The following is a 26,620-nucleotide window of genomic DNA, read 5'->3' as shown; positions in this document are numbered from 1 at the left end:
GTGCAATAGCAAAGGCTACTGAATATGCTGGATAAAGAACCCAAAAAAATGAAGAATATTTAGGTAAAATGGGAGCCACCAAACAACAACTCTTTCAAGCTAAATACTAATGGAGCTGCAACAGGGAATCCGGGCAAGGGAGGCCTGGGGAGAGTATTCAGAAACGCAAGTGGAAACTAGATATTAGGCTACATGGGCTCAATCCAATACACCACCAATACCCAAGCAGAACTACTAGCTCTTCTTAAAGGACTGCAAATTGCATAAGAAGGACAGTTCACACCTTTGGAAATAACACTGACTCAACAAAGGTAATGTGAGCACGTGATTTTTGCTATACAGGAAATACTCCTACAAAATCTAATAAAATAGATTTTTTTATTAATTATTTGCCATTTTTAGGAATTTTGTAGATTTTTATTAATTGTTTACATTTTTCTTGCTTGTTTAATTTTTAATAAAATCATAAAAATACCAAAAAATATCATGCATTGCATTTAGGATTTATTTTTACACTTTTTAGAGTTAATCCGTAACTACTTGTTTTATAAAATTTGAAAATAAACAAAAATAGCTCATTTTTATATTTTTTGTCTTTAATTTTAGTTTATTGATTTTTCACTTTTAATATAGATCTGAGTAATGTTTATAATTTTTATACTTAGCTTAATTTACATTTTAGATAATTCAGGATTTGTTTTTAATTTTTAGGATTTCTAATTAAAAATAGAAGAGAGATTAAAAGAAAAGGAAATTAAAGGAAGAATTGGAGAAGGGGCTCATTTATGAAATTTGGGCTAGTTTTTTACACACGAATTCGGTCCAACCACTCTCCCTATACAAATTAATTCTCTAAGCCCAAACACCCTCTTATTCGCCCTAGCCCAAACCGGGCTTGACCCACAAAAATGACCCGCCCGTTTTCCCTTAATTTAAAAGCCCCTTTATAATTTTTCCCCCAAACTCCCTAACCCTAGAGACAAACTCAGAGGCGGATACTATTCAACTTCCTCTCTACTGAGCTCGATCTCAACTCGCCTGAGTTCGAGCTCACTCACTCAGAACGGTTCTATCTCCACGTCACCTCTATTTCCAACGGATTTGTCAGAGAGGAGTACGATTATTCTCTCAAAACCGTGGATTCTTATACAAAAGGACGATTTACAAGACGAATGGGGGTCGTGGATAGATGTAAATCGATCAACGCCTTCCATTTGTCCCAAAAATTATTCAAATATGTGAGGATTTTCGGAGTTTTTGGCAGAATTTTTTTTTCAGATTTTTGGAAGGCTATATAAGGTGAGTCTCTTTGTAGAAAAAAAGGAGAGAAAATCAGAGGAGAAAAAAAATCTGAAAAAAGATCTTAAAAGCTTAGTCGAAATTTCCAGTTTTTTTAGTAGACATTTTTCTTCAACTCCTTCTTCTTCAGTTTTTTTTTAGAAAAAACATAAAAAAATGTGTTCTGAGTTCATCATTTTTGAAGAGAAAAAACAAAAAAAATGACCGAAAACAGAGATTCTTTTAGCTTTGGTTTCTTTCTCTTGATTCTTTGGTTCTAAAAAAGAAGTTTTTTTTGGATTAAATTTCAATTTAAAGTCTATAGCTAGGATTCTGAACTGTGGCGTTGTGGATTTCTATCCGAATTTTTGGTTGCGATTTGGATGTGGTTGGCTGATTTGCTGAGTTATCTTCGCTGTCGCTGAATTTCTTCTCCTGTTCCAGCATTTCGTCTTGTTATTTTTCAGTTGTCTTACTCTCATAGGTATGTTCATACGTCTCTGTTGCTTTTGACTTGAAACCATGAATGAAAGTATTATTTGTTTAAGTTAAAATTTTATCCGAGCTCTTAGACTCAGCATATAATCGTCATATTAATTCGAATTTCCCTCTCTACTAAGCTCTAAAAGTATCAGTGTGTTAAGCAAGAGGCTCGAGTTGTTAAACGTTAATGGATAATTGATTGGTTAATGTCGATAATCATTTAGTTTCCAAGATTACATGGTTCATGCTTGAAATGACATTAATGGGGGTCAAAATAATCTGACTGCTACTTGCCTAAAGAAATTTCATTGGTTATTACATTTTCTTTCACGAAAGTTGTGTGAAAGGAAGCGTATGTGTAGATCTGTATTAAGCTGAAATAGTCACAATCTTTTCTGTGTCTACATGTGCAATTCCTGTGAGGTAGATAGAAATACATTCATATGATCTGTTTGGTTAATTGATGCTGGTAAGTGATAGAATCTTGCTTAGTGAACTTGGAAGTGATCAAAAATGCTAAATTCTTAGTAAATCTCATTGCTAAACAGAGTGTAAAATGTTTACATGCTTTTCTCACTAAGAGTTTTTATTATGTCTTAACAAGTTATTCGGTCTCTGTGAAATCATGGAACAAGAATGCTGAACTGTTTGGTTATATGTTTAGGCAAGTTTATACTTGGAAGCAGTAGTAAAAATGGAATGTTTACTATTCAATTTACTCATACTTAACGTGAAATGAGTGGCATGTAAGCTAGAAGTATTCTTAGTTTATTTTCCTAACTTCTCTTGTGTGTGAGTCAATGTTTCTTGCTAGTATTGCTACTGTGTACATGTATTTTGGCTAGTATTATATAAAAAATAGAATATGCTAAAAGAATATATAGATCCCATATCAATTTATTTGAAAACCCATGGCATGTAAAATCTAAATAAATATCCTGAAATTCGACGTGTCTCCATTGAGAGGCAAACTATGAAGTAAATGAACAAGACATTTTTTATGGCTCCTTTTGATAATTTTGACTCATTTTTTGGGCCTGCCTTGGGTTTAATTGTTGATTGCCATCAAGGCTCAAATTTGAGCCCAATGAGTGACGACTTGCACAGAATCAGTGTGCTTCAGCTGATTGATTTTGAAAAATTCTGGTTTCCATTTCTAAGCATGTATGTTTGAGTTTGAGTTATTTTCTTTTATCAATAGTTTAGTTTGTAAAAGTTGGAATTGAAGACTACAAAGGTTCTTACTAATTTAAATGGACCAATATATGGATTTGATCATTTGGTTTGTCTCTGGGCTCAATTCTAAGCCCAACAAATGTGATGCCTTTCTCTTTCGTCTACAAAGAAAAGATGAATGGAAGTTTCATGTTAATTCCATGGGCTTGCGATTAGCCCAGTCACTTGCTACTTGGAGCCTACTTGTTTGGGCTCTATGCGCCACTCTGTTGCTTTGATCATTTTAGTTCGGATGCTCGATTAAGTATTTTTTTTTAAAAAGAATGCGTTGAGGCGTGCCATATTAAATAACAAATAGCTATGGCCCTCAAAATTAAATTTAGCAATCTCTTAATAGGTTAGTCGAGGTGAGCCGTGCCAAATGAAATTACAAATGCACGACCCTCATTTAATTAGTGTTTTAATCCTTAGAAATCAGGGTGTGCCATTTAGTCGAATTTTCCATGGCTCTCGCAAATTTCAAAGCGCGTAGTTGCTTTAGGCGCATTATTTTATTAATTAATTTCCTTAAACTCGAGTGTGCATTTCATGTGACCCAAATCCAAATCCTAACAACGTTAAATAAAATATGTCGTAGATCGCAGGTGCATTTCATGTGGCGTGATCCAAAGACGTGTTTTAAATGACGTTGAATTTTCCTAAAAAAAACTAGTTAAAAACGGCTAATAAGTTAAAAATGTACCATAGTCTAAAACATATAATAAATCAGATAATAGACTAATTATAATAGTTTAAGCGATTGTGCTAGAACCACGGAATCCGGGGGTGCCTAACACCTTCCCTCGGGTTAACAGAATTCCTTATTTAGAATTTCTAGTTCGCAGACTTCAAAAAGGAAGTTGAATTTTCCTCGATTTGGGATTTTAAAATAAACCGGTGATTTGGGACACCAGAAAACAAACCATCCCAAGTGGCGACTCTGAATAACATAAATAAATAATCCCATTTCGAATAATGTCACTTAAATTGGAAAAACTCCCTTGTACTACCTTCGGGTGTGTAAAAAGGAGGTCTGACAGCTCTGGCAACTCTGCTGGGAACCCAAACCCAGAACTTCGATTCAGGGTTTAAGAATTCGAGCTTAGAATAGCTGTTATGATTGTCTTTATCTATTACCTGATTTTCTATATGTTTGAGCCTAATGTGCTAATTGTCGCTTTTACCGCTTTGATATTTTGTGAACTGTATATAAACTGCTGCGAAACCCTTCTTCTCTCTGAGTCTTCTAAATCATCTGGGGAGTATGCACTTCGTGTGACTTCTCTTCTGTTTAGAGTCTTATCTAATTTTAGAACGAGGTTCAGACAAGTTGCAAAGCCGGTGAAACTTCTGTATTCCCGGTACACTGCCCCCCCTCTCCCCCGCGGCTCGAGCTGTCCGCTCGGGTAAGCCAGGTATAGAACAATACACTCAGGCTTTTAAACCTAGTATAACAAAACCTCATGCCGGATCCCTAGTAGGAACGTTTGTTTGCATCATGTGCATTTGACTTTGGAGACTCAACATAGGGGTTGTGTTTGTCTAGGACAGGTGTACCTGAAATGAAAAGATTATCCTAATGCATTCTACTTGCTACTTGTGCATTTATTTGCTTCGAATTTACATGTTGACCGGCTTTTGAATAATAAGAGAAAGTTGGGGAAAAGAAAAAAAAATTTAGGGCTTAGAGAGATAATTACCTGTTTTGAAAAACCAATATCCAAAAGGTATTGAAAATCTGCCAAAATTTTGAAAAAAAAAACAAAACAATAAAAAAAGAGAAAAAAAAAAAGAAAAAAAAAAGGTTTTGTCTTTTAAATTAGTCGGTTTTCATTTTGTCAAATCTTCCCGAACTATGTCAGTTTGATTCTCACCGGATGTGGGATACGTAGGCAACCTTCATCGGGTCCAACTTCCCTTTTTGCAAAAATAGCCCAAAAAGAACAAAAATATTTTTTTTATTGTGAATAAGTATGGTGATGTTATTCTTGTCTAAAATAGTCGAATGTCCCCAAAAGGGCGCCGGAAGGCCGTTTTGCAAGAACAGCCGCATGTGGTCTCTTTTTCAAATTTTTGACCGGTTGTCGAGTACAACCTTAAAATCTTCTTCCCTGAAGTGCTGAAAGGGCGTATTTGCAAAGACGGGTTTTTGTTTTTGGAATGAAAACTTTTGAAAAAAAAGTGTTAATCTTTTCTTGAGTCAAAATGAGTTATTAAATCACCCTAATAAATGTGCAGGATGAGCACAAACGAAAATGAACCCTTCGCAGCTCTTGAGGAAATCCCCTTACAAATTCATATGTGGTGGAATGATTTGGGAAAAGGCAGTAGAGGAACTGTGATTAAAGTATTGGGTGGTCTTGTCGGACTGTTAAACATCAAGCCAAGATTGGACATAATTGAAGCCTTGATACCTTTTTGGGATCCGACTCGAAATGTGTTCCGCTTTTCTGATTTTGAGCTCACACCCATACTAGAAGAAATTTCGGGTTACGCCGGCCTTAATGGAAATCTTAGAAGTCGGTATCCGGTGTTACCAAGGCCGGTATCTCCCCACAAGTTTCTGGATATGTTAAGTATTAGCCGGGATATTCAGGATAAGAATTTATCTGAAGGGTCATGTACTTTCCAGTTCTTGTACCAACGTTATGGTAACCCCCAAGGCTTTGAAGAACCAAATACTGGTTTGACTCATGCTGGAAATAAGTATAAATGGGAGGCAAGGCGAGGCTTGGTCTTTATAGTAGCATTCTTGGGAGTTATAGTCTGTCCGCGAAAAGACCGCAACATAGAACTGGGCCTAGTGGGAATGGTTGACGTTGCAATCAAGAAAGCTAATGGCACTCTGGTTCCCTTGATTTTGTCTGAAATTTACCGAGCTTTGACCATCTGTCGAGAAGGCGGAAAGTTCTTCCAAGGTTGCAACTTATTACTACAGTTGTGGATATAGGAACATCTCTGCCACCGTGCCGGGTATATGAATTATGGCATGACCGGTTTGAATTGCATCGAAGAATTTGAAAGCCGTGTGGTGGGTGTTGAATTTCCCGAGGGTACCGAGTCTTGGTTGGCATGTTTGAGCTCTTTGACTTCTGATAAAATTGAATGGGCGTTCGGATGGCTCCATGTCACCAAGGGTGTGTACATGTCAGTCGAAGTATGTTATTTTCTCCTGATGGGTATCCAAAGCATCCAGCCATATGCTTCTCACTGGGTTTTGTGCCAATTGGGCAGGTTTCAAATTATTCCTCATGACAAGGATTTGAGTCAACAAGTTATTGAATTGGGCCCCAAGGCTGTGTTCCCAGAAGGAAGAGTCTATCAAATGTGGAATGAGTGCAGATTTCTTGAACCTAAGACTATGGTGTGGGATCTAGCTAGAGGTGAGGCAGACCCCAAGTACATTATCTAGTTTGGTAAAAGGTTTCAGATTTCTGAGAGACCCGCTAAGAGAGCTCATGTTCAACAATTCACTAACGACTCGTAAGAGCAGTGGGGCTGGTTGGCAAAGGAAGAAGGATATAGGGCTAAAATAAGTAAATTAGAGGGACAAATCAGGGACCTCAAGTTTGACAACAGTATCCAGGCCGCCGTAGATGAAGGGGAAAAGAAAAATCTAACTCAGGAAAATGAAGCCCTCAAAGCCCAAATCCAGAAAATGAGGATAGCTGCTAAAAACCAGGAAAGAAGTCGAGCGGATGAAAGGGTTATAAACAGTCTGAGAAAGAAAGCACTTGAGTGTCAAGATGACCTAGACAAGTCTGAATCCAGTTTAGCAAAAGTCCGGGCCCAATTGGCAAAGAATGCAGAAGGGAGGGCATAGTTTGTGCGACAAATAAAAAGAAAATATGAGGGGACAATCACCAACCTGATGGGAAAGATAACTACCCTTGAAAATGAGGCGGCCAGACAGGCCAAGAACTTTAAAGCTGATAGGGAACATTGTTGTGCTTTGATGGCTCAGAATGAGGAAGAAATGCGACAGCTGCAAAATCAAAACCATCACGACACTCAGGTGCTAGAAGCCAGGAATTAGCAAGTCGGGCGTCTGCTTCAAGAAAAGTGTAGAATCCGGGAGAGGGTTAGAGCCATTACCGACTACATTTTCACAAAATGCCAAGCATGTGAGGACATGACTCAAACCACTTTCTTCATTGCAGTGATGACATTTGTCCGCCAGATAATGAGTGATTTGGAGAGGCTTCAAGGGGATCTCGCATATAGGCCCGTGGTGAGACCAAATGATGTCCCACGGGCCCCAAGAGTCGAAGCTTTAATGTATTCCTGATTTTTCCATTTATCGAGTCTGTATTTTGGTCCATTTTGAGTCTGTTCATAGTTTTATATTCCAAGAAAATGAGTAGTTTGAAGTCTTTTGTAATAGAAAGTTTAGGAGTTTTTATTAATGAAAATCAAAAATTCCCAAAATTGTCTTTTTATTTTTCGCATTTATTTATCTTGAACTACGTTACGATCTGATTCACGCGGGTGTCGTGATACGTAGGCAATCCTCATCGGATCCGGTCATGGTTTTGTAAATAGCTCAAATAAAAAGGGAAAAATCTAGAAAAAAACCAAAAAGAAAGAAAAGAGAGCCAAAGAAAAATCAAAAGAAAAATGGGAGTAGAGGCATGAAAAGCCGAAGTGGAAAGAAAAGAACTTTGGGGAAAATAAGCAAAGCCGGGAAGAAACATGCAAACGTTGTGAAAACTGTTTAGGTGCATCACACCCCAACGTGCGATTACCTGTGTGTTATTTGCTCCAAACTAACCAGTTTATTGTCTACTATTCATAGCATAGGTTTTACAGTAAGGTGGTTGGTTTTGTGGTAGTCTGGATTCGCATCCATACTTCACGAGTTCGAAAGTTAGCGTTGAAATGTCTTCAGAAATGACTCTTCCAACAGTTCCTATTGTGGATGATAGTTCGATCTCGGGCATCCCAACCTCAGAATCGGCAGCTGCCGAGGAAAATAGGTTTATGCGTCTCCGTATGATGGAAATGTTGGACTCCTGGGCAAATGGAAAAGAACCACCAAGTGAAATCCCTGGATTTCCCGAGCTTTTTCTCAGGGCAAGTGGGACCTCCAACATCCCCATAAATTATCCAAATACCCCATTGGGACACCCTACCATTTCCGCCAACCTTGTGGGAACACCTTCTGAGGCTCGCCCCCAGGTTTTAGTCTCAGGCGCGACTTCAAATATATTCACTGCCCCATCTTGCTCGGCTATAGCAAAACCTACACCACCCAGGCCCATCTTTGACCCATCGTCCTTCACCTTCCAAACACCATCTTTCCCACTGGAACCTCCACTGTTCCCTACCTATACCTATTCCCAGCCGCCCCGGTATGAGTTCACCGCAGGGCAAGAGAAAACCACAAGAACTCATGAACAAGAAGAGATTGCGAGAAAGATGAGAAGTATGGAGCAGAGTCTCAAAAACATACAAGGTCTGAGTAGACAGAAAAGTGTATTCTATGCCGACTTGGGTATGCTCCCTCGTACATATACCGTTTGGATTTAAAACCTCGAAGTTTGAGAAATATGACGGGCACGGAGATCCTATTGCCCACCTCAAAAGATATTGCAACCAATTGCAGGGAGCGGGCAGAAAAGAGGAGCTCCTCATGGCCTACTTTGGAGAAAGTTTGGTCGGCATCGCGTCTGAATGGTATATGGACCAAGATATATCCCGTTGGCACATATGGGATGACCTTGCTCGGGACTTTGTCAGGCAGTTTCAGTACAACATTGATATTGCCCCTGACAGGAACTCATTGACAAATCTAAAGAAGAAGTCCTCGGAAAGCTTCCGAGAATACGTTGTCAAATGGCGTGAGCAAGCCTCTAGGGTAAAACCTCCAATGGACGAAATTGAAATGGTCACGGTCTTCCTCCAAGCCTAAGAGGCTAATTATTTTCAAAACATGATGTCTGCAATGGGCAAGCCGTTCACCGAAGCCATCAAAATCGGCGAAATGGTTGAAAACAGGGCGAATCTTGAGTCAGTTTGCTATAAGGGCTACCTCCCAAGCCATCCAAGGTGGGTCTGGAGGAGTAGCAAACCGAAAGAAAAAGGAAGAAACTTCAATGGCAACTTCGAGTGCAAGAAAACCCCGTCCACCCAGACCTCTTTTCTCCGTAAGAATCCCACAACACTACTATCCCCACCAAGATGTAGCTTATGCTCCTATGCCATACACAGTGATGAATGCCCAACCCTATGTCAGGCCACAACAACAATTTAACTCCACTTCCCAGAAATCCACCTCCTTACCAAACTCACTACAATCCCCGACATCCACAAAACAACTTTCGTGCCTGGGAGCCACTAAGGAGAACAAACTTCACACCCATTGGTGAGTCCTATTCTAGCCTATTTCCCAAGTTGGTCCAAATGGGTTTGTTGCAACCTATTCCCCCGAATAGGCAAAACCCGGATTCACCCTCTTACCAACGTGGCACCCGATGTGCTTATTATTCAGGGGCTGAAGGACATGATTTAGAAAATTGTTGGACTTTGAAAAGGGTTGTGGAAGATTTGATAGAACAAAAGAGAATAGTGCTAAGGGACAAAGATATTCCCAATGTAACCAACAATCCACTACCGGCTCACAACAACGGGCCGGTTATTGGGATGATTTGTGAAGACAAGAAATTTGACCCAACTGTAAAAGTTATCATTGCTATAGCTGACATGGAAAAGAAGCCAAGAGCTGTCACGAAACAAGATAAGGGGGAGAAAAAGAGTAAAGCCACCCCTCAAAAGATGGAAACGAAAGTAGAAGTTGAAACTGGGTCGGTGCCCTCCAAGGATGCCGTTCTCTTGTCCCTCGAGGTCGCAAGAAAGAACAGATATCATTGAGTCCTCCTAGAAGGTTTGAGTTAAACAAGGGAGCTCAAATGTATGTGCCTAAGGGGACCTACGTGATGCGGGGGCCAATAATTCCACCAAGGCTGAGTGAGCCCGTGGTTATTGGCCGCGCGCCACAAAGGCCCATGACGGATCCCACCACTATGCCATGGAACTATAACAAATCGGTAGTGACTTACAAAGGCAAAGAGATATTGGTAGAAGTTCAGGAAAATAGCCCGGCCGAGAAGCACTTCAATTTGGAAGAGGTGAATAACGCCAGGAAAAAGCATTTCCCACCTAAGAAGCTGGTGAGTGCTGAGGAAGCAGAGGCGTTCTTTCAGAAAATGAAAATGGCAGATTACGAGATAATCGACCAACTTCGAAAGTCTCCCGCTCAAGTCTCTCTGTTATCTTTGTTGATGAACTCCACTGAACATCAAAAGGTATTAATCAAGACTCTCAACGAAGAATATGTACCTGTTGAAACCATTGTAGAACAGTTGGAATGGATGGCAGGGATTGCAATCAACCAAATATCCTTCAGCAAGAATGATCTGCCCCCGGAGGGAGCTGCACACAACAAAGCCATTCACTTGACTGTGAAATGCGAATGGTATTACGTGAAAAAGGGTCATGCTAGATGGCGGGTCTGGGGTAGACATTTGCCCACTCTCAACTCTGCAGTGTATGAAAATCGGTATTGAGAGGATCAGACCAAACAACATTTGTGTGCGTGCTTTTGATGGCATAAAGAGGGATATAATAGGAGAGATATATCTAATCCTGACTATCGGGCCAGTAGACTTCAAAGTAACCTTCCAGGTTTTGGACATGGATACTTCATACAATTTTCTCTTGGGAAGGTCGTGGATTCACGCAGCAGGGGTTGTGCCTTATACTCTACACCAATTGGTAAAGTTTGAGCATGAGGATCAGGAGATCGTAGTTCACAAAGAGGACGAACAGTCAATCTATCGGGACCCGTCAGTCCCATGTCTTGAAGCAAGAGAGGGTAGTGAGCACATAGTCTATCAGGCGTTTGAGATTGTGGTCGCAGACCAGTGTGAAGAAGGAAACCCTTGCCCTCAACCCTTCCTTTCGAATGCATCAATCATGGTGGCCAAAGAAATGATCCGACATGGACAAACCTGGGAAGGGGCTCGGGAAATCATTGCAAGGAATAGTTGAACCTATCACCCTGACTGCCAGTGAGAAATTCTTTGGGGTAGGCTTCTGTCCCACGCCAGCTGATGGGAAATGGGAAGATGATAGAAAGAATGATGGTTGGGTTTTGCCTTAGCCGGTGCCGCACTGTATAGAACATTTGTCAAGCCTAAATACAATTAGGGAGAGGAAGATAAGGCCTTTACGGCCGAAAAAATCGAAGAAATTTGTGGGGCCATGAGGAAGATACTGTATGAAACTCACATAGTCTAACCAGGGGAAGGCTCAAGCACCGCTGAGGTGCTGTATATGGGACCTAATGCCAAACTGCAGAATTGGAAGGCTACACCATTCCCAATCAGGCCGGAGTCCCGGTAGACCTGTCCTGCCACTTTTTCTGCATCACGAGTTATTCCAGGGTGTAACTTGGATATTTTTCTTTAGTTTCTTGTCTTTTAATTACCAATGTAAACCCTGTTATCTTCAAATTCAAAGAAATTAAATCAATATTTCATCTTTCATCTTTCTCTATTCTTTCTGATTTTGTTATTTTTCTCTTTTATTTCTTCTTTCAGTTCTAATAATGCGGCTTTAAATAACATGATATGCTTGCGGACTTCATGCCCAAATACAAACACGCTGTCTAACTGTGAAATAATGAACCAAGAACTGGAATACGATGAAGAAGAGGCTTTTAGGGAAATAAATCGAGAATTGGAACAATTTGAGAATAAACCTTACCCGAACTTAAATGATACTGAGCCGATTAATTTGGGTAGTTTTGAAGAAGTCAGGGAAACCAGGATAAGCATTCACGCAGATGAGAAAACTCGGGACGCATTAATCCAACTCTTGTTTGAATTCAAAGATGTGTGTGCTTAGTCATATGATGACATGCCAGGACTGAGTGTTGATTTGGTGGTTCATAAGTTGACAACATACCCCGATTGTCCCCCTGTCCAGCAAAAGCAAAGAAAGTTTAAAACTGATATTAGTGATAAGATCAAAGAAGAGGTCACAAAGCAGTTGAAAGCAGTGGTGATCCGGGTGGTTCGGTACACTACATGGTTGGGCAATGTAGTCCCAGTGCCAAAGAAAGACGGAAAAACCCGAGTGTGTGTGGATTACAGAGATTTAAACAAAGCAAGCCCCAAAGATTATTTCCCTATGCCGAACATCCACATCCTTGTTAATAACTGCACCAAACATGAGATATAGTCCTTCGTGGATTGTTATGCAGGATATCACCAGGTGTTGATGGATGAAGAAGATGCAGAAAAGAAAAGACAGTTTTTACCACACCCTGGGGCACATTCATGCCATTTGGTCTGAAGAACGTCGGGGCAACCTACATGAGGGCCATTTTTCATGATATGATGCACCAAGAGATAGAGGCGTATGTGGATGTTGTGATCATCAAGTCCAAAACTCAGGTTGACCATATTCGGGACTTGAGAAAATTCTTTGAGTGGCTATGCAAATATGATTTGAAGCTAAACCCTGCCAAGTGCGCATTTGGAGTCCCAGTTGGCAAACTCTTGGGTTTCGTAGTCAGCCGAAGGGGCATTGAGTTAGACCCAACAAAGATAAAGTCCATTCGTGATTTGCCTCCTCCGAAAACCAAGAAGGATGTATGAGTTTGTTGGGTGGATTGAACTACATCAGCCGGTTCATTGCCCAATTGACCTCCACGTGTGAACCCATATTCAAGTTGTTAAAGAAAGATGCGGCGATCAAATGAACAAATGAGTGCCAAGAAGCTTTCGATAAAATCAAGGAATATCTGTCGAATCGGCCAGTGTTGGTCCCACCTGAGCCAGGGAGGCCTCGGTTCCTATATCTGACAGTCTTGGAAAATTCTTTCGGTTGTGTCCTCGGGAAACATGATGTGACCGGAAAGAGAGAGCAGGACATTTACTAGTTGAGCAAGAAGTTTACTAGTTATGAAGCCAAGTACACTTTACTGGAAAGAATTTGTTGCGCTTTAACTTGGGTCGCTCAGAAGCTGAGGCATTATTTGCAAGCCTACACCACTTACCTCATAACCAGGTTGGATCCTTTAAAATACATATTCCAGAAGCCAATGCCCACTGGGAGGTTAGCGAAGTGGCAGATCCTGCTCACGGAATTTGACATAGTCTATATCACTCGCACTACAATGAAAGCCTAGGCGTTAGCAGATCATTTGGCTGAAAATCCGGTCGATGATGAATACCAACCTTTGAACACTTACTTCCTAGATGAAGAGGTAAATTCAGTCGAGGCAATATCCGAAGACACCAATGCTTGGAAAATGTTCTTCAATGAAGCAGTAAACACAAAGGGTGTTGGAATTGGGGCAATCTTGATCTCACCCACTGGTCAGCATTATCCAGCCACTGCTAGGCTTCGATTTTTCTGCACAAACAACACCGCCGAGTATAAAGCCTATATTATAGGTGTGAACATGGCAATCAACCAAGATGTCGAAGAGTTGTTAATCATGGGAGACTCGGATCTGATTATCCGACAAGCTTAAGGAGAATGGGAAACCCGAGATGTCAAGCTTATTCCTTATAGGCAACATGTGGAAGATCTTGGCAAGCGACTCAAGTTAATAGAGTACAGGTACATCCCTCGTTGCCATAATGAACTAGCCGATGTGCTTGCTACTTTGGCCTCGATGCTGCCATACCCAGGCAATGCCCACATTAATCCCTTGGAAATCCAAATCAGGGAAAGGCATGACTATTGTAATATGGTTGAGGCAGAACCAACTATTTAGCCATGGTATCATGACATCAAAAGATTTTTGAAAACAAAAGAATACCTCGAGCAAGCCAGTGGAGACCAAAAGAGAACCATTAGACGACATGTAAGTGGTTTCTTTTTGAGTGGTGATGTCTTGTACAAAAGGACCCCAGACCTCAACTTGTTAAGATGTATTGACGCCGAAGAGGCTGGAAGAATCATGTATGAAGTGCACGCAGGAGTGTGCGGACCCCACATAAACGGGTATATTTTGGCTAAGAAAATCCTTCGAGCGGTTTATTACTGGATGACCATGGAAAAAGACTGCTTCAGTTTTGTTCGAAAATGTCATCAGTGTCAGGTGCACAATGATTTGATTCATGCACCTCCCATAGAACTGCATCCCATGTCAGTGCCTTGGCCATTTGTTGCTTGGGGCATGGACGTCATTAGGCCAATCGAGCCAAAAGCCTCAAATCGGCACAGATTCATATTGGTCGCCATCGACTATTTCACGAAATGGGTTGAAGCAATCACTCTCAAATCTGTCACCAAGAAAGCTGTGGTAGATTTCGTGCACTCCAATCTTATATGTCATTTTGGTATCCCTGTAACTATCATCACAGATAATGCTAAAAACTTGAATAGTCATTTGATGGGGAGATATGCGAACAATTCAAGATAACGCATCAGAACTCTACTCCTTATCGGCCTAAAGCCAATGGTGCCGTCGAAGCAGCAAACAAGAACATCAAAAAGATTTTGAGAAAGATGATTCAAAGTTCCAGGCAGTGGCATGAAAAGTTGCCTTTTGCATTGTTGGGGTATCGCACTACTGTGTGCACGTCGGTCAGAGCAACCCTATACCTTTTGGTTTATGGAACTAAAGCCGTAATACCCGCGAAAGTTGAAATAGCTTCTCTTCGGATCATTGTTGAAGCTGAAATTGAAGATAGTGAATGGGTCAAAATCCGTCTGGAACAGTTAACCCTGATCGATGAAAAGCGAATGGCCGCAGTCTGCCATGAGCAGTTGTACCAACAAAGAGTGACCCGTGCCTACAATAAGAAAGTGCGGCCCAGAAATTTTGAAGTGGGGCAACTCATTTTAAGGCGTATTCTTCCCCATTACCAAGAAGCAAAAGGAAAATTCTCTCCTAACTGGAAGGGCCCATACATCATCAGAAAAATATTGCCAAGAGGGGCGTTATACCTGGGAGACATCGAAGGAAATGACCCCGAAGCAGCTGTAAATGCAGACGCAGTCAAAAGGTATTATGTCTAACCCTACTGCAGCAACAACATTATTCGATTGGGATGATGAAGGCTTTCATTCTCGTTACCCCAAACACTCCAATCCTTTGCTAACCATTTGAGTCGGTTACCTTTCTTTCATTACCCTCTTTGGAACTCGAAGACGTTTGTAAAAAATAAAATAAAAAACAGCAAAACAAAATGTTTCCCTGAACTACGTTCAACTTGATTCCGAAAGAATACTTAGGCAACCTCTCTCCGGGGTTCAGTCACACCAAAACAAAAATCCAATCCCCCCCAAAAGTAAAACTGGGGCAGATGTTATAATGGTTCGGCAATGAGCCCACCTGGACGATTCCAAAGTTGTAATTCCATCCAGATTCTTTTACTCAAACCTTATTCATGTCCTTCCAATCAATCGGTGAAAGGTTTTCAAAATTAGAGGATGTAGTTATTTGGATCCAATGCAGTCATGATGAGAAATAAAATGAGAGTCTTATTGGTGAAAACCTACGGGCACCGTAAGGCGATGATGAGTAGAGAAAATTGAAAAATGAGAGAGTCTTGTTAGTGAAAACTCGCAAAGAGCACTAAAAGGCGATGGTGAGAAGAGAAATGAGATAGGTCGATTGGCGAAAACCCGCAAAGGGCGCCGTTGATCCAAAATGAGAATCCCTCATCACCATTGGTATTGGAAGAGTCATGGCAAGGTTTCTTGGTTTCAGAACACGGGTTGCAATGGGTTTATTAGAAGTTGAATGGTTGTGCAGATCGGGCATCCAATCCAAGAAGTATGTCATGTCTATTTAAGCCCGCATGCATCTCAGATAAGTCCTTCTCCCCCCCCCCCCCCCCCCCGAAAGGGACACTTTTCTTTAAAATTCATTTCTTGTCCTTTCCTTTTCCTTGAATCCCTTTCGGTCTAACTCTCTTTCCGAAACTAATACAAGGAAAATGTGGTAAGATTGGTTTTACAGGGTTCTGCTTAATAAAGGCCAAATCCAAAGAAAGTACCCAGCCTCAGCAAGTGCATCAAGTTGACCTTGACTGGCCATGATGGCCGATGTTCTGAAATCGTAGTTATTGAAAATGAAATGAAATCCGAAGTCAAAAGCCCCAAGAGGTAGGATAAAATGAAAGGCCGAAGTCCCGCACGGTTGAACCGTCGTTTGAAAAGTTGAGTTCCTCGGTTTTAGGAGAGAGATCAATCTTCAGAAAAGCCAGCAAACAACAGAGGTTCTCACCAAAAGTTGGGTCGAGATAGAGTGATCAAAACCGCCAAAGCCACAAAACCAACCACCGTTTCAAACTAACAATTGTTCTTTCTTTGAAAATAGGAAACCGGTGCAATCCAAAGCAACCGTGCAAGAAGCAGGTGCAACCAAAAGGAAATGCGCAAGAGCTAGAAATAGCTTTGCCACAATAATCAATCCAAAAGGGAAGTCTCCTTCAAATTCTTTCCTGCATTTTTACTCAAGTTCTTAAAAAAAATTATAGAGTTCCACTCCCTAGTTGATTTCCGGCATAACCCGTGGACCTCCCCGGCATAACCTGAAGATCTTTTCCTTCTTTCCTGGCATAACCCAAGGACCTTTTTTCTTTTATCCCGGCATAACCCGTGGACCTCCCTGGCATAAACCAAGGACTTTTTTTTTCTTTCATCCCGGCATAACCCGCGGACTTCCCTGGCATAACCTAAGGAGCTCTTTTTTCTTTTCTCCCGGAATAACCCGTGGACCTCCCTGGCATAACCCAAGGACCTTTTTTCTTTTATCCTGGCCTAACCCGTGGACCTCCATGGCATAACCCAAGGACCCTTTTTCTTTTATCCCGGCATAACCCGCGGACCTCCCTAGCACAACCCAAGCACCTTTTTTCTTTTATCCCGGCATAACCCACAGACATCCCTGGCATAACCCAAGGACCTTTTTTTTTATCTCGGCATAACCCGTGGATCTCCCTGGCATAACCCAAGGATCTTTTTCTTTTATCCCGGTATAACCCAATGACCTTTTTCTTTTATCCCAGCATAACCCATGGACTTCGCTGGCATAATCCAAGGACCCTTTTCTTTTATCCCGGCATAACCCATGGACCTCCTTGGCATAACCCAAGGACCTTTTTCTTTTATCCCGGCATAACCTGTGGATCTTTCTGACATAACCCAAGGACCTTTTATTTTCTTTTATCGCGGCATAACCCGCGGACTTCCCTGGCATAACCCAAGGACCTTTTTGTTATTTTCTCCCGGCATAACCTGTGAACCTCCCTGGCATAACCCAAAGACCTTTTTTCTTTTATCCCGGCCTAACCCGTGGACCTTTTTTCTTTTATCCCGGCCTAACCCGTGGACCTCCCTGGCATAACCCAAGGACCCTTTTTCTTTTATCCCGTCATAACCCGTGGACCTCCCTGGCATAACCCAAGGACCCTTTTTCTTTTATCCCGGCATAACCCGCGGACCTCCCTGGAATAACCCAAGGACCTTTTTTCGTTTATCCCGGCATAACCCGCGGACCTCTCTGGCATAACCCAAGTACCTTTTTCTTTTATTCCGGCACAACCCGCGGATCTCCTTGACATAACCCAAGGACCTTTATCTTTTATCCCGGCATAACCCGTGGACTTCGCTGGCATAACCCAAGGATCCTTTTTTTATCTCGGCATAACCCGTGGATCTCCCTGGCATAACCCAAAGACCTTTTTCTTTTATCCCGGCATAACCCGTGGATCTCCCGGCCATAACCCAAGGACCTTTTTTCTTTTATCCTTGCATAGCCCGTGGACCTCCCTGGCATAACCCAAGGACCTTTTTTTTCTTTCATCCCAGCATAACCCGCGGACTTCCCTGGCATAACCCAAGGACATTTTTTCTTTTCTCGCGGAATAACCCGTGGAACTCCCCGGCATAACCCGAGGACCCTTTTTCTTTTCCGGCATAACCCGATCATTTTTCCAGCATAACCTGGCTATCTCCCAATTTAGAGCTTCATTCCCTATTCCCAAAGATACACAATCCTGATTTTTATTGCTTTCAATGAAGAAGTAGTTTAGATTGTTGTTGCAAATAACTCGCAAAATTTTCCTAGTAAAAACTGTGGCAGAAAATTTCGTTCATTTGTTTGGTGTCTAAGCAGGTCTGACCTCAAGGTACATGATTCGAGATGACCAAAAGAATGAGTCTCAATCCAGAACAAAGAAAAGAAGAAAAAGAACAAAAAAGAAGTGAACTCAAAGGTTGAAACAGAGAAAGATGCAGACTGCTCAAAATTTAGTTGAAGTCACAAGCTTCGCGTGTCCCACCTGGATCCCAAGCTGAAGAAGGAACCAATACCTACAGCTGATGAGCATCAAGATTCGGATCGGAGTCTGCCGCAAGAACCAGCCAAGACTCAAGATCAAGCTTCGAGAGATTTATAGATAGGAATCTTGTAACTCGTAGTTGATAGGCTTAGCTAGTTTAGCTTTTCATTTTCCATTTTGGTGTAATAAGGAGTTCAGCAAGCAGAAACAGCAGCAATAACAATGAAATCACAGTTTCTCGGTAGTCCCAGCTACCAAAACTTCTAGAACTACACTGACCTGATTCCTTTATAGCCAAGGATATGTAAGCAACCTATGAAGCAAGATTCGGTCAGACTCTTTTAAAAAATGCTTCTCATGGAGTTTCAAACGGGCAAAAATCCCTCGTAATTGCTCATTTTATCTTTGCCCAAAAACCTTCGTGTCTCCGAGCAAAGAGGGGCAGCTGTGAGCACGTTATTTTTGTCATACATGAAATACTCCTACAGAATCTAAGAAAATAGATTTTTTTATTAATTATTTGCCATTTTTAGGAATTTTGTAGATTTTTATTAATTGTTTACATTTTTCTTGCTTGTTTAATTTTTATTCAAATCATAAAAATACCAAAAAATATCTTACATTGCATTTAGGATTTATTTTTACACTTATTAGAGTTAATCCGTAACTACTTGTTTTATAAAATTTGAAAATCAACAAAAAATAGCTAATTTTTACATTTTTTGTCTTTAATTTTAGTTTATTTATTTTTCACTTTTAATATAGATTTGAGTAATGTTTATAATTTTTATAATTAGCTTAATTTACATTTTAGATAATTCAGGATTTGTTTTTAATTTTTAGGATTTTTAATAAAAATAAAAGAGAGATTAAAAGAAAAGGAAATTAACGGAAGAATTGGAGAAGGGGCTCATTTATGATATTTGGGCCAGTTTTTTACACACGAATTAGGCCCAACCACTCCCCCTATACAAATTAATTCTCTAAACCCAAACACCCTCTAATTCGCCCCAGCCCAAACCGGGCTTGACTCGCCCGTTTTCCCTTAATATAAAAGCCCCTTTATAATTTTTCCCCCAAACTCATCAGAGGCGGCTATTGTTCATCTTCCTCTCTACTGAGCTCAATCTCAACTCGCCTGAGTTCGAGCTTACTCACTCATAACGGTTCTCTCTCCACGTCACCTCTATTTCCAACGGATTTGTTAGAGATGAGTACGATTATTCTCTCAAAACCGCAGATTCTTGTACAAAAGGATGATTTGCTGGACGAATAGGGGCCGTGGATAGATGTAAATCGATCCACGCCTTCCATTTATCCCAAAAATTGTTCAAAAATCTGAGGATTTTCAGAGTTTCTGGTAGATGTTTTTTTGAGATTTTTGGAAGGCTATATAAGGTGAGTCTCTTTGTAAAAAAAAAAAAGGAGAGAAAATCAAAGGAGAAAAAAAAATCTGAAAAAGATCTTAAAAGTTTAGTCGAAATTTACAGTTTTTTTTAGTAGTCATTTTTCTTCAAGTCCTTCTTCTTCAGTTTTTTTTTTTTTTTTAGAAAAAGCATAAAGAAAATGTGTTCTGAGTTCATCCTTGGTTTGAGTCTATTGCATTTTTGAAGAGAAAAACCAAAAAAAGTGACCGAAAATAGATAATTTTTTAGCTTTGGTTTCTTTCTCTTGATTCTTTGGTTCTAAAAAGGAAGTTTTTTTTTTGGATTAAATTTCAAGTTAAAGTCTGTAGCTGGGATTCTGAACTGTGGCGCTGTGGATTTCTATCCGAATTTTTGGTTGCGATTTGGATTTGGCTGGCTGATTTGCTGAGTTATCTTCGCTGTCACTGAATTTCTTCCCCTGTTCCAGCATTTCGTCTTGTTATTTTTCAATTGTCTTACTCTCATAGGTATGTTCATGCGTCTTTGTTTCTTTTGGCTTGAAACCATGAATGAAAGTCTTATTTGTTTAAGTTTAGATTTTATCCGAGCTCTTAGACTCAGCATATAATTGTCATATTAATTCGAATTTCCCTCTCTACTAAGCTCTGAATGTATTAGTGTGTTAAGCAAGAGACTCGAGTTGTTAAATGTTAATGGATAATTGATTGGTTAATGTCGACAATCATTTAGTTGCCAAGATTACATGGTTCATGCTTGAAATGAAATTAATGTTGGTCAAAATGATCTAACTGCTACTTGCCTAAAGAAATTTCATTGGTTATTACATTTTCTTTTATGAAAGTTGTGTGAAAGGAAGCGTATGTGTAGATCTGTATTAAGCTGAAATAGTCACAATCTTTTCTGTGGCAACATGTGCAATTCGTGTGAGGTAGATAGAAATACATTCATATGATCTGTTTGGTTAATTGATGCTGGTAAGTGACAGAATCTTGCTTAGTGAACTTGGAAGTGATCAAAAATGCTAAATTCTTAGTAAATCTCATTGTTAAACAGAGTGTAAAATATTTACTTGCTTTTTTCACTAAGAGTTTTTATTATGTCTTAACAAGTTATTCGGTCCCTGTGAATGTTGATGCTCAATTTTTTCCTATGTATTTTTATATACAAAATACTTTCAAAATAGCATGTACATACATATATAAGCATGCCCAAGAGTTTTGGTATTTTTTCCTAATTTTTAAGATTTTAAAATAAATTTATTGTCTATTTTTAGCAGTACAAAATCCAATAATTATTCCCAAGATTATCATTTTGGTGAATAACTTATTTTATTCTCATATTTATACCAAAATATAATTAAGGGGATTTTTGTATATTTTTTACAAATCTATTTGGTATTTTTAAGCTAAATTCCATGTAATTGCAAATATAGCCTATTTCACGATTAGTGGCATTTTATAATTATAAAATTATTTTCCGTATTTTTAGCTTAATATTTATATAGTATTTGTTGGCTCAGTGTTTTTAATTTACTTTTAAAATTATTATTACTATTTTTCTAAAATAAAAAGGGAAAATAGGCTATTTAACACTTAGCCCATTTCTATTTCAATTACAGCCCTTTCACCTTTCAATTTTGGCCCTCAATTTGACCCAATTACGCCCCCAAATTAGACCATCCCAATCCTCAAATTATCCGACCCTCGACCCGATTAAAAAAAACCACCCGGCTCCCCTTTGATCCAGGTGGTTGATCATTTTGATCAACGACCGTATTTCACCCTTTCCTTTTTTTCCCAAACCTCCCTTGACCTAATTCATTTCACCTGAGACGCTTCCTTTGAACCCCTTCATCTCTCAAATCCTCTCGAGCCTCTCAGAAACCCTAATCGTCTCCCACTTTATCTCACCATGTTTCCACCGGAATCCATGGCGTCTCCGGCCATGGATGGTCTGTACTTACCCTTTCTCACTATTAGACCTAAACTATTCAAGGTTTGGAAGCCCGACTTCAATGGCTCTCTTCATATCCTTCTGAGATCTGTAGATGGGCTTCTATGGCCATTACCCCGGCATGTTCAAGCAATATGAGTCTTTTCGACTCAGGATCTGACTTTCCTCGAGACCTTTCTCATTTCTAGGGTTTTCTCTACAACTCTAAGCCGTTTGAGGTTCTGTACTCGCCTATTGTTTTAGATTTGTGATATGTCTGGGCTTTACTTGACATTTTAAAAGGTTTTTCCCCAAATTCCTTTTTCAAAATCGTTCAATTTCAATTTTAGGGTTTCTGAAAAAGTTTTTTCAAATATCTTTCCGATTCTTTCTGTTCTTTCTTCATGTGTTTTTACCTATGTTATACTCGTATGCTTTCTTTCCTACTATGCTTGAGTTTGCTCTCTTGTTTCCTTTCTATTATGCAAGATTCTTCTACTTTTGTTGTTATTCCTGTACTCACATGTTAATCCGTGTTGTTAATCCTTATTCTTTGCTATACGTGTTTATGGTTGAGTTCTTTTATTTTGTTCACTTTATTTATCTCTATTTGTGTTCTTGCTAAGCATATTTCACCTGCTTTTATTTAAGATCGTAGCATCTCTTTCTTCTGAACTTGTTTAAACTCCGAGTTTTCTCAAACATGTTTCCATGACCTTGAATCAGTTCTTTCTATCATGTATGTTTGTTTCTCATAAAGTCTTGGAAAGAGACTTCTAATCCTCTTTCAATGACCTGCTCTCTCACCTCTATGTCTGACTCAATTCGAAACCCTAGGATTTGGGGGTTACTTTGGCAAGTGATATTCGGGTTCCACTTTGGGACCCTAGGCTTTCAGACACACTATGAGTCTGTAACTGAACTCGATTCCCTTTTGTTTGTGACTCTAAGGCTTTCAATGTTAGTCTCTTTTTCTGAGTAACCTGACGATTCCTTTCGTTTGATTGGTATGCTTTATATATGTGAAATTTTCTCTTTCAAAAGGTTTTTACCAACTGATTGATTGATTCTGAAATCCATTTAATAAGGCTGATGAATCGTCACTGATTTTTCTTCGATTGAACCCTCTTTACCTATTCCTGACTTGGTTCATTCGAACTAAGCCTGTAATGTTGATTTTACTGGCTGTCTGATTGATTCCCTTTCCTTTTTCTTTACAAACCAAGTACCAATGGACTTTTGCCTTAAATAAACTCTATGTATTTACCCTTTTATGCTACTGTGAAAAGATTTTAATCAAATTTCTTTCCTCAATTGTATTCTACTCGTTTGAAATCAAATCCCTTAACTGAAGATCATATGAGACTGATTTCAAAGTTATTTCTTTACCTTGCTTACTCGCTTTCTGCACTATAAAAGGGACTACCCTTATGCACCTTTGACACCATTTCGAGTTCAATACCTCGAACTTTTAGATCAATACTTTCAACTTACTTACACACTTTATTGCTTTGAGTTCAATACTCTTACAACATTTTGCTCTTTTCTGGGATCTTTTGGAACTTTTGCTTGCAACTTGGCCTTTTCAATACTACTTTTACTTGTTTGTTTTCCCTGAAAATGGTATGTTCTAATTTAGCTTTCCTACCTCACCCCTATGTGTTTATTTATAGTTTTCTGCAATCCAGTTTACTTTGTTGTTCATGATTAATGTTAACTATGTGTATTCCTTCCTTGCATCTGTTTTCTGTTATGAATCCCTACCCCTATTCCCTTTTATGTGTTTGGGTTAAGGTTCATGGCCTGGCAGTATCCAAATTACTTCGGCAGGTCCAAACCTGATCCTCAATGGATCCTAACTCCCAATTTTGGCTGACAGGATGGTCAGGGGTGTGCCAGCACTCCTAATTGCAGGGCATGACCGCCAGCCTGCCATGGATTTCCCTGATCCCCCCCCCATGCACTTACACTTACTCTTAGGCTCTTATGTTCTGCCCCCCTCTTATGAGCCTTGCTTTGGGACCTTGAGTTCCCTCTGAACTTGGACATCTGAGGGACGGCCCTTCCACACTGCACTATGATCTTAATTCTGCAATGTGTTAGGGGTGTAAGCACTGCCCGGAGCCCCTTTGAGACTCTTAGGAACTTTGACACATCCCAAGTATGAGAAAGGCTTTTGGAAATCTGATCCTGGAAGTTGGTTTATCTCATATTGTTGGACTTTGAGTCTGAATTAGGCTGTTTGGTTGTAGCTGGAACGTCTGATGTAATTTTTTACCTTTTTTTCTGAGTCATTCGGGTCTGTAATAATTTATAATAACTATTGGGGATGGCGAGTGGAAAGGGATGGGATGAACGTATGCAAAGGGGTAGATAACTTGCCTATAGGATTTTCTGATTCCTGCATTCACATAAACAACATGCCTATATGTTACTTATAAATTTCTGCATCTTAGAAATTATGCCTATAAGTTCTGCATTTCTGCATATAGAAATCCTGTATCTAGGTTTCTGCATTTCTGCATATAGAAATCCTGTATCTAGGTTTCTACATTTCTACATATAGAAAACCTGTATCTAGGTTTCTGCATTTCTGCATATAGAAATCCTCTCTTTAAGTTTCTACATTTCTGCATTTAGAAATCATGATCATAGGTTTTCTGCACTTCTGCATATACATGTCATTAGGCAAACAATCATAGGTTTAATAATAATCAACTTCATTCTAGATATCATGCCTATAGGACTCTTGCATTTTTGCAATTGTTTAAAAACCAATAACGCTTAGAAATCATGCCTATAGGAGTAATCAGTTGAATCAGTTTCGCTATTCCATTTCTGAGTTTAAAATCAGTAGTAATATCGTATACAATCTGCAGAACTCTTGTTTATAAAACCAGTAATCCTCTTTAAAATCAACATTGTTAGATGTTATGCCTATAGGTCTCACCTAGGCAAACCATTAGGTGATTAATTAACTGTGTCAGTTTTGATAAACTACAATCGGACAAGGCTAATTCGGATTCATCATCTGAGAAACATGTGATAAATCAGCATGTCCTAATGCTTTAATTTAGACCATAACCAGTATTTGAAGTCATGCTATATATTTGCTCCTCTGAGTGAGGAGGCTTATTTGAGCCTTAACTGCTATTTGTTTTTCCCCTAATTGCTTATGTGTTTTGTTTGTTGCCTAGACTTTTTATCCTTTTAAAACTCTAAAAAGCCCCAACTCCCTCCCCTTTAGGATTAGTAGTCTCAAATGCTTCCGGGACTGATAGGATTGGGACGGGTAATAGCATGCAATAAGAAATGATACTATTCTGCGCTTTAATACCTTAACGGGGTGGGAAGGGTAGATATGGATATGATGATCGGTGCGCTAGTACCACGTGTAGCCCCTCTATTGAGGAGTGATTATCGGGTATTGCATTGATGTGATCCATATTATTTGTAACCTTAGGACCCCCTTTCCTTTATTTGTTTATTTTATTCTCAAACTATTTCTTTAAAATTTTTGCTTTCTTTACTTTCATCAAACTCTCAACTTGCTTGCAATATTATGTGAAAACCCCCTCTACTTGAGACTTCTATTTGCTTACTTGTTATTCAAAGTCACAATTTTAACATGGCCGGAAACCACACTAGTGGATCTTGGGGGGTGCCTAACACCTTCCCCTCCAGATAATTTGTAGCGCTTACCTGAACTCTGGTTTTCCAACTCGAACTCTTCTTTAGTGTCCTAATGCACTTTAATCATTAGGTGGCGATTCTTCAACCCAAAAAGCCTAATTCCCAAGAGGGAACGAGTTGTCCTCCCAAATGTCATGAACCCGATTTTGCCTTAGAAAAAGGGGCGCGACAGCATGGCGACTCTGCTGAGGACTTCTTTAGGCTTTTACCATCTCATGTTACTTGTGACTTCACTGCTTATTTATTACATTTATTTAATGTCTTTACCTCTTTTCTGCTATGAAACTGACTTGGCTCTTTGTTTCTTTTCTTTAATACTTTCTTTTACCGCTTTCCTTCAATGAAGTTGTAATTATAAGCAATTATTGTAATCATTACTTTATGAACGTGTAAATACGTGACAACTTGTTTCATTCTTGTAATTGCATATTCAACATCATATTCCACTCGTGCCAAACAAAATACCATAGCAACGCTTATAATGAGTGGTTGCACCCTTCCAATATTATCACCCCTTAAATTTGGTAAAGGTGTATTTACAGTAAAACCAGTCGATCAGCGGTGCAGTCGACGGTTCCGTGCCTTTTCCTCTTGAGTTGTTCGCTTAAGGGTACCAGTCTAATATCCCATAGAAACCTTACTCTGTTCAATTGTGCATGCATCACTGTCAAACCTAACCGAGTCAGTTATGTTGCCTGCATAATGACTCTTTTAGATAGCCTTGTCCAAAGTCCACTGGGTTCCCTTGGAACCCAAACGGACATTACCACGTCTGTGCATTTATTTGGAGAACTAAATGTTGCTTATGCCAATTAATATTTAAATAGTAGGGTCTGGCGGGGGTAAAGGTCTAACAATTTATTTTGTAGAAAATGAGGCATGAAGTCCCCAGATTCGGCATGGTAACCAACATTCACCCAAGGTTGCTAAGTTGGTGGGAAGACCTTCACTCTAGTGATCAGACCCTCGTCCGCAAATATTTGGGAAATTTGCCTTCTCTTTTGGAGATCCAACCCGACAACAAAATCATAGAGGCTACAACTCTATTCTGGGATGACGATAGATCGGAGTTCCGCTTCGGGGACCTTGAAATGACACCTCTGCTCGAGGAAATAGGAGGATTAGCTGGTATTCCATGGGAGACTCCGGGTTTACTTATGCCGGAAAATCGCAAGGGCATGGGCTTTCTCAAAATGATGGGACTAAAGAAGAACACGGACTTGACCTACTTGAAGGATTCATACATTCCTTTCGACTATCTGTATGAGAGGTACGCCATAGCAAGTCCTACCGCACTTACCCAGATGAATTCGCCCTCAC

At 39.8% G+C, this 26,620-nt stretch overlaps 1 long non-coding RNA gene across 2 annotated transcripts; it reads left to right on the top strand.

Annotated features, from left to right (window-relative positions):
• The first annotated feature begins 950 nt into the window (after window positions 1-950).
• Window positions 951-25,249, top strand: LOC107787156 (uncharacterized). 2 transcript variants are annotated; one of them, XR_012703476.1, is made up of 4 exons: window positions 951-1,762; window positions 5,215-19,685; window positions 20,010-20,181; window positions 23,487-25,249. It is a non-coding gene; the product is annotated as an uncharacterized LOC107787156 (long non-coding RNA). The 2 variants fall into 2 exon arrangements; XR_001648328.2 differs by having other exon boundaries at window positions 952-1,762; window positions 18,122-19,685.
• The last annotated feature ends 1,371 nt before the right edge of the window (window positions 25,250-26,620 follow it).

This window comes from Nicotiana tabacum, chromosome 20, assembly GCF_000715075.1.
Source record: "Nicotiana tabacum cultivar K326 chromosome 20, ASM71507v2, whole genome shotgun sequence".
NCBI lineage: Eukaryota > Viridiplantae > Streptophyta > Magnoliopsida > Solanales > Solanaceae > Nicotiana > Nicotiana tabacum.
Note: the sequence above shows the minus strand (reverse complement) of the source record. Positions and strands in the feature narration are given on the sequence as shown.